Below are 9165 nucleotides of genomic sequence, written 5' to 3' on the forward strand. Positions count from 1 at the left end.
ACCCACTTCTGATTTCAGCAATCCAATGAGGCAAAAGAGCTTGGGATAACTGTTTTATAATCTGCATTTTCTTGAATCCTAATAAGGCCACACTTTTTTTTTCACAAGTTTGTGGCCTTTTGTATTTGTTCTTCTGCAAACTGCCTGACTGTACCTTTTGCCCCTCGTTTAAGTGGGGCATTCATCTTTTTCTCACTGATCTTGTGAATTATTTTACGTACTCTGGATGTTGATCCCTCATCTGTTCTCTCTGTGGTAAAGGCCCATCCCACAGTGGGATGCCAAAGCCTCCACACCGAGAAGCAGAAAATTGAGTATTTTGTGTTTGTTACTTAAAAAAAAGAAGGGGGGCAGTAAACACCTGGAAGTCAAAGTGCCTCCTCCCTTCTTTCTACGCATTAATACTATATTTGTTTTCATAAAGCCAGCGTTCTGAGTACAGTGGAGAATAGTCCATGCCACGGGCTGTGCTGAAGGAGGTGGTAACAAGAGCACCCACCAAAAGAGGGTTACAGAATGAATGGGACTGGGAAGGGCTGTATTAAACAAGGCTCAGCAGACGCCTCGTGGGCTGAATCTCCGGGCCACACCCCATACTCACCTGCACAAAGATGTCCAAGAGAGACTCAGTGAGGCTCCAAGCCCAGGTTCCTGGGCTCTGCACACAGGGGGCCACAGCCTGTGTGATGCAGGCAGGCAACACCTTCCAGAATTCGGAGCCTCCAAGCCCTCGGGAACCCCAGAGCACAGCTGCATTCATAGCAACTCAGCCCCCTGTGGGCAAATCGCAAATCAAGTGTGAAAGGCCATTTCCAGCAGGGCTGGGTATCAGATAACACCAGGGCTCCTTGTAGATAACAGTATTGAGATGGTGTGAAAAAAACAGTTCTTACCATTCATGCTGAAGTATTTTCAGGTAAACAATTAAGGCTGTCTGGGGCCTGTTAAGTAGGCCAGGGGAAATGAATGTGGTAACTGTTGAAGCTGAGTGAAAAATATACAGGGGTTCAATGCACTTGTCTAATTTTATGTATGTTGGAAGTTTTCTATAATAAAAATCTTAATTAAGAAAGAAAAATCAGAAAACTTGGGGCAATCCAGAAGCTAGACAAAGAAGAAGATGTTCAGTCCCTTCAGTGAAATGCTGTCTGGCCTCAAAAGCACCTGGATCGCATCCATCCTCAGTCCCTGTGACACCATTTCCAATAAAATCGTAACTGTGCGAGTCTTTTGCTTTTTCTTTCTTTCTTTCTCTTTCTTCTTTCTTTCTTTTCTCCTTCCTTCCTTCTTTCTTTTTTCTTTTTTTTCCTTGAGAGTCTTGGTCTGTCACCTAGGCTGGAGTGCAGTGGCTCGATCTCAGCTGTGACCTCCACCTCCTGGGTCCAAGTGATCCTCCTGTCTCAGCCTCCCGAGTATTTCGGATTACAGGCACCCAGCCCCCACACCCGGCTAATTTTTGTGTTTTTAGTAGAGACGGGGTTTCACCATGTTGGCCAGGCTGGTCTTGAATCCCTCACACCTCAGGTGATCCGCCCTCCTCGGCTTCCCAAAGTGCTGGGATCACAGGCATGAGCCACCGTGCTGGGCCTTGAGTCTTTCTTTTAACAGCATGTACTAAACTCCATTGTTCATTGCACTGGCTTCAGCCACCCATTGTTAGAATTTAACATTTTTAATTCTTTACTTTGAAACCATTTCACCTTTACAGAGAAGTTGCAAGAATGGGGCATGAAACTCCCCTCTACTCTTTGCCCAGGTTCACTAATGTGTCACTCTTGCCCCACAGGCTTTATCATGGTCTGAGATGACAATAGTAGACTGCAGACATCAAGCCCCTTTATCCTTTAACATGGCAGCGTGTACATCCTATGAGCACGGACATCCTCTTACACCACCTCTGCACAATTAACAAACTCAGGAAACATAAGTCTGACAACATGTTTCAATAACTTATGCCCACCTTCCGATTTCCTCAGTGGTTCCACTAGTAACCACGACAGCACGTTTTTTCCTCCAGCACATGGTCAGGGCCAGCACATGCACTGGACTGCCTTGTCCCTGTGGTTTATTTTATTTTATTTTATTTTATTTTATTTTATTTATTTTATTTTATTTTTGAGACAGGGTCTTGCTCTGTTGCCCAGGCTAGAGTGTAGTGCACCATCTCGGCTCACTGCAGCCTCAACCTCCCGGGTTCAAGTGATTCTCCTGCCTCAGCCTCCCTAGAAGCTGGGATTACAGGCACACGTCACCACACCCAGCTAACTTTTGTATTTTCAGTGAGGACGGGGTCTCACCATGTTGGCCAGGCTGGTCTTGAACTCCTGACCTTGAGATCCACTGGCCTCAGTCTCCCAAAGTGCTAGGATTACAGGCGTGAGCCACCACGCTCAGCCCCTGTGGTTTACTTCAAGCTGGAGCTGGCCTGCCCTGTTTTATCTCTCATGTCATCGACAATTTGTGCTACAGACCATTGTTCCATAGAATGTCCCTCCATTTGGTTTGCTGATTTTTGTTCATAATCAGACTCTCTTCCCCAGATGGAAAGCAACCTAAATGATCTATGCTCTTGGGAAGGACGGCATCCATCTGCCCGAACCTGTGGTGTTAACCTGGACCACCCAGGTATTGGGATGCAAATCTCGCCAGTCTACAGTTAGTAACTGTCCCCTTGCCAACAAGGAATCTGTGGGGAAATCCTTTGAGACCACGAAAATTTCCTGCTCCTCATCAAACATGTCTTCTTTAATGAGCTTAGCACTCATTCATGATGCCTGCCCAAATCAATCTATATGGTTATTGCTGTAAAATGTGATATTCCCAACTCACCTCCCATTTATCAGTTGGCATTTTGCTTTAGGAAGGGCCCTATCTTCCCCATCCCTCCCACTTAGGTTTTGTAGTAAATTAGTGTTTCCCCAACCACCCAGAAGCTCAGAATGTGACCTTATTTGGAAATAGTCTTTCCAGCAGTAAAAAGGAACATGAGGTAAAATCATCCTGTATTTACAGTGGTCCCTAAATCCAATCATTGGTGTCCTTACAGGAAAAGGTCATGTGAAAATGGCGATGGAAGTCAAAGTGATACAGCCCCAAACCAAGAACACCATGAGCCACCAGGAACTAAAAGAGGCAAAAAAGTTTTCTCCCCTAGAGCCCTGGGAGGGATCGTGGCCCTGCCACCACCTTGATTTTGGACTTCCAGCCTCTAAAACTGTGAGAGAATACATTTCCGGTTTTTAGGTCACCCCGTTTATGGCATTTTGTTACAGCAGGTGTAGGAAACTCATACATATAGTTATGTACTTATTATGAATGGTGAGTCCTGGATGCCTATTTTGTTCCTTGTATAAGCCATGCTTGTCTTTATTTATTCTGACGCCTAAATGGTCCCAGACTTGGCTGGAACTCCTTCAAGTTGCCCCAGAGTACATCTGCCATGACCCCACCACTTTTTACCACTCATTTGCGTTCTAACACAAGAACACATTTCAGGCTTATTGCATATATTTCCCTGTCCCTGTCTCATAGTCATTCCTTCCAAGCCTCTCTAGCTCCTTTAAGATGAAATAGTATTGAGAAATCATTATCTGGGCACTAAGAAAGCTCACTGCTAATGAGATAGTAAGAAATAACTGTTAGATATAGAATAAAATATGTTTTACAAATTACGGTTCATAATTTAACATAATATAGGCCAAATATATATAAATGAAATCATGAGTTACACTGATATCTCCAATTCCAATTCAACCCCTCCAGATTCTTCCTTGCCTTCCTCTATTCCATCCTTATATCTCCCTCCTTCCTCAGTGAGCACCCTGGCGACAACACTATTAACACATTTCTCATTTGTCTAATCTCACAATTTACACAAAATCGTTTCAGAATGGATATACACAGACCACTATGAAAATCAAACCTACTAAGAAGGATGCGAGTTTTGCTTTCAGGTTGTTGTTTCTCCTGTAGGCTAAGGATACACCGTCAAAGCACTAAGCCCAACATTACAGTTTCTTCCCCACCCCCCCCCACTCCCCCCATGTTACTCATTTGCAACACATTTGCATTTATGTGCTTGTTTGCATTCAATTCTAGTTTCCTGCTATTCTTAGTGATTTATTTTTTGAACTCGTAGAATGTTAACATGTCCTAAAAGTCAAAAATATACCAAAAAATGAGAATAAACTAATAGAAAGGAAACTACCTCAACATAATAAAAGCCATATAGGACAAGCCCCTAGCAAACATCACACTCAACGTTAAAAGATTGAAAGCTTTTCCTCCAAGATCAGGAACAAGACAAGAATGCCCACTTTTACCTCTTCTATTCAACACAGTACAGTCATGTGTTGCTCAACGATGATGATACATTCTGGGAAACGTGCCCCTGGGCAATTTCATCATCATAGGAACATCATAGAGTGTTCCTCACACACACTGCACACCTAGGCTATGCGGTGTAGCCTACTTCTCCTAGGCTACAACAAACCTGTACAGCATGTGGCTGTACTAAATACTGTAGGCAACTGTAACAGGATGGGAAGCATTTGTGCATCTAACCATATAAAAGGCACAGTCATATACAGTAGTGTTATCTTATGGGGCCACTGTAGGTGGTCATACAGCTGGCCCATCATCTGAAAACATCATTATTTGGCCCATGACTGTATTGGAAGTTCTAGGCTGAGCAATTAGGCAAGGCCAAAAATAATAAAAGGCATCCAAATTGTAAAGGAAGAAGTAAAATTATACCTATTTGTAGATGATATGACCTTACACATAGAATAAGAGCTACAAAAATGCTATCTGAGCTAATAAGCAAATTCCACAGGCTTACAGGTTAGAAAATCAACACACAAAAATGTGACATTTCTGTGCACTAACAGTGGGCTGTGTGAAAAGGAATGTGAAAAGGAAATTTAAAGAACACAATTCCAATTACAACCGTTCAAAAATAATAAAATACTCAGGAATAGATTTAATTTATGAGGCAAAAGACTCATACATTGAAAACTAAAAAACGTTGCTGAAAGAAATGAAACCTCTAAATAAACGGGAAGACATCCTGTGTTTATGAACAGGAAGACAATACTGTTAAGATGATGACCAGCCAGGTGGCTCATGCCTACAATCCCAGGGCTGGGGTGGGGGTGGGGAATCCCTTCAGCCCAGGAGTTCAAGACCAGCCTGGGCAACACAGCTGGACCTCCATCTCTACAAAAAAAAATCAAAGAATTAGCCAGGCACAGTAGTGCGTGCCTGTGGTTCCAGCTATTCGAGAGGCTAAGATGGGAGGATAACTTGAGCCCCGGAGGTGGAGGCTGAGCCCAGAAGGTTAAGGCCAGAGGTAGTGAGCCATGTTTGCACCACTACACGCCAGCCTGGGTGACAGAGCAAGACCTTAACTTAAAAAAAAAAAAAAGTTAATACTACTCAAATCCATCTACCGATCAATGAACCTCTACTAAAATCCCAACGTTATTTTTGCATAGCAATTTGTGGCTACTGACACCTGAAATGAAGCCAGTGAAGGGGAGGAAGTGAATCTTTAATCTCTTTTGACTTTAATTAATTTTAACTTATATAGCTGTGTGTGCCTGGTGGCCACTATATTCCACAGCACAAGCCTACAATGAGGAGTTCAGGCCTAAACATTTCCTTAATTTAACTGCCCATTGTGTTAACTATCCCTCCAGGAGGGTGTGGAAACCATTAGGCTGGGAGCATTTGGGATTTAGGGGAACCCTCCCCCACTCAGGGAGGACTTGAAGCAGCAGTCACATTCTCCTCTGATAACATCTAGAAAGTGACAGAGTGCTTACTGAAGCTCATTCCAGCGACAATTAAAGACATACACACCACTTCCCACTAGAACTGAAGGATTTCTAGAGGACCAAGCTACTTAGTCGAATTAAGCTACATTTTTGTGTAATTATTTCCTTCCCTTTAGCTTTTGAGTTTTTGCTTCTTTCAGAGATAGGACTTAAAAGAAAACACCCACAGAAATCCCAAAAACAGTGCAAACCACACCAATAAAATTCCCTATTTTGTAAAAGCTTTGTGAAAACTCCCAACACTGTTTGTTCAACAATTCTTTGGCCACTCTACGAATATGATTTTAAACAGATTACACCCCAGACATATTTTATGACAACTGCACACGCAAGCAAAGCTGTCCCGCCCTCGTTTCCAACTTGGCAAGCTCCTCAACAAAGCCAAATAAATACATGCTAGAAAAAGGCGGCTGCTACAAAACCCCGGCCAGTTGCAGCTATAATTAATGGGCCAGAGCGCCTCTTGTTGCTTGGATTTCTACTTTCAAAACTCAAGATGCCCACACTACCCACTGAAATCCTTAACAGTGTTATGGTGGTGTCGTGGGACCATGCAGACCCCGAGAGCCCAAAGGGTCACTAAGAAGCAATGTTTTCAAAGCCAGTCCTTTCAGCCCAACAGTCCCTTCATGAAATTGCTAGTGGCCATGCAGCTGGGGTGCAACCAATAAAAATCCAGACCTAACTAGCAATGCTTCCTCTGCAAAGCAAAACTCCCTGGTTTCTTTATTTTGAAACCTTACATGCTTGGTATTCACAGGGTCCACTTGGTGGTCACCATGGGGCTCCCAAAAAGGAAACATCCTAATGACAATGTAAGAAGTCACAATCGATGGGCAGGTGCAAGGAAGACCCTTCACCATGTGGAAACCACAAGATGCTGATGGGGGGCGGAGGAGGAGGAGGGAGTCCTTCACAGTGTCCCCTCCAGGTTCCAAGGGAATGGACCAGATAAACACCAAAAGAAAAGGCCTGTCATTAAGGAACTGTTTCAGAAGATGGTTATAAATCCTGGGTAGGAGTCACACTTTGTAGCATACTTTCTTTCCCTGACTACAATGTGGAATTAGATAATTAGAACTCTCCATGGGAAAGGATTACAAGGAGCACACAAATTTCCAGCACTACAACAGACTAGCCAGGTCCTGCAGATTAAGGAGCTCAAGTCCTTCACATCCAGTTCCCATTTCAATAATGATAACTTTTTCCCATCCTGGCCTCCCAGGGAATGCATTTTAAAGGAGTGTCAGTGCTCCAGCTGAAACCTTTCTAAAGGGGATTAATCTTCCCTACCTGTCAGATGAGCTGTTCCTACCCCTGCATTTCTATTCCACTGATTTCAGAAGAGCTTCTAAAGAAAAGAGCAGTGTAAAATTCAGACTCTGCCAGACTTAATCTCTTGGAGGTTAAATCCAGGCTAACCGTTTGAGGGGCAAGAAGTGATTCACTGCAAACCACAGCATAATAGACAGACATACAAACACCAATTACAGCAGCACTTTGAATAAACAATTTTAAAAAGTTTCACAATAAAAATAAAAATGTTTAACATTGCCTTAAAAATCTGCAGAGCACTGTCACCAAAAACTACCCCTAGAAAAAGGACATTTTTAAACCCATGTTGCTTTTTTACATATAAAATATAAAGCAGACTTGTCAGTTTTCCATGATTTGCTTTACTAATTAAAAGTTCAGCTTCACTTTCCAGAGCCCTCTCAGTTACACTGAGTGTCACATAGGGTCCATGGTGTTCAGATTTTCAGGGTGACACAGTTTATGAAGAGGACATGAGAGTTAAGCTGGATCTCACAATTACACTGAAAAATTTCAAATGTGTAGCTCTTTGCTTGGTACACAGCCATAATAAGAAAAATATGTTGCCTTACTATATACATAAAAACTTTTCTTTTTCCACAAAGTCGTCTTATTCAAGATGTTTCCATTTATTTTCTTCTAGATGGATTTCTTCTAGAGGGATCACTATCATTATTTATTACCACCGTCACTCCAGGGATCTGGGCCAAAAGTAAACACTACGCTGCCAAAAATGGGGGCTGGGGGGACCCTAATGCTCCATCGTTCTCACCTACCCTACCTAGGATTGGTACATAGTCCCAATCAGTTTTTGTCATTAGAGGAAACAGAGTCTTGCTATTAAAATGTGGAATAAGAACTTACAAATTCTTTTAGAAAAACCCTTAAATAGCTTTACAAAATAAATTATTTCGTGGATAAAACACACTCAAATAACAGGGACTCCTCTTTTCACAGCAGAAAAGATCTCAAACACTCAAATCTCCTGTAATCATTTATTCATATTTAAATAAAGATTATCATACTCTTTGGATTTTGTTAACCTAGCCGTCCAGAACGAAGAGAATTATATCCTATGCCCTCTCCTATAAAGGTTATGAGTATTTCACTAGAAAAAGAAAATCACCTCCACACAGGGTTCAAAAATTAAAGACAACGACCCCGATTGCTTTGTTCATATAAGACATTTGTACATTCACTGGAAACTGTGACAGTGTTTAAATTCCTCCACCCAAAACTCAAGGAACTTTCCTGTTAACAATCACCTTGGTTTAAGCAATGGACCCACTGTGCTTTACTCATCGCCCATCTCAAAACCCCCACCACAGCACCGCCCCTCAAAGGCTGCGCTCAACCCTCACGGTCTGCAAGGCGGAGTTTTTGCAGGACAATTAACCGCAGGGTGACCAGCAAAGGCCGCCCAACAGCACGTCGAGCAACGTGATTAAGCCGCCTCCCTGCTACCCTTCTCCCCCAGCAAAGGGATCTCCTGGGAGATTCTCGGGGAGGGGTTGCAGAAATCGACAGAGGTCTTTAGTGACGGATACCAACTTAGAATGTGGCTTACTTATTTTATATATAATGCACTCTGAGCGATTTAGGCTTTAATGGACAGTGAGATAAAGGCAAGCTCCCTTCCCAAATCAAGTAACTAGGAATATCTGACGTAATTAACATCTGCTGAAACCAAAACACCCCCCAGGAAAGCCTGCGCAGTCTTCCTGACTCGCGTACCTTGGGCCGGCTAGGGCGGCAGGCCAGGATACCTGGAGTGCGCAGCTCCCAGCAGGGCGCAGGAAAAGCAGATCGTCTCCCAGCCTGCGACTGTCCCCAGATTCCCACCTGCCTGCAGGAATGCAGGGGAGGGAAGCTACTGAAGCCCATTTACTAGTAAGGAGCGTCTCACACATTTCGGGGGCTTAAGGCGAACCCCATCGGTCTCTGGCGCTCCTGGACCTGAAGGCCCCACCCGCCCTCCTCCAGCCCCGCAGGGTGCCCGGAATCCGGTCGGAGG

General features: G+C 43.5%; 1 protein-coding gene across 1 annotated transcript in view; it reads right to left on the reverse strand.

The window, feature by feature from the left end:
* The window catches only part of ROR2 (receptor tyrosine kinase-like orphan receptor 2), a 247381-nt gene extending 238426 nt beyond the window's left edge, over positions 1–8955 (reverse strand). The window contains exon 1 of the mRNA XM_011991206.1: positions 8886–8955. The gene's annotated coding sequence lies outside the window, so the exon portion shown is untranslated. The remainder of the gene's footprint in view (positions 1–8885) is intronic.
* Positions 8956–9165: the final 210 nt, after the last annotated feature.

This window comes from Mandrillus leucophaeus, unplaced genomic scaffold (genome assembly GCF_000951045.1).
Source record: "Mandrillus leucophaeus isolate KB7577 unplaced genomic scaffold, Mleu.le_1.0 Scaffold391, whole genome shotgun sequence".
NCBI classification, from domain to species: domain Eukaryota; kingdom Metazoa; phylum Chordata; class Mammalia; order Primates; family Cercopithecidae; genus Mandrillus; species Mandrillus leucophaeus.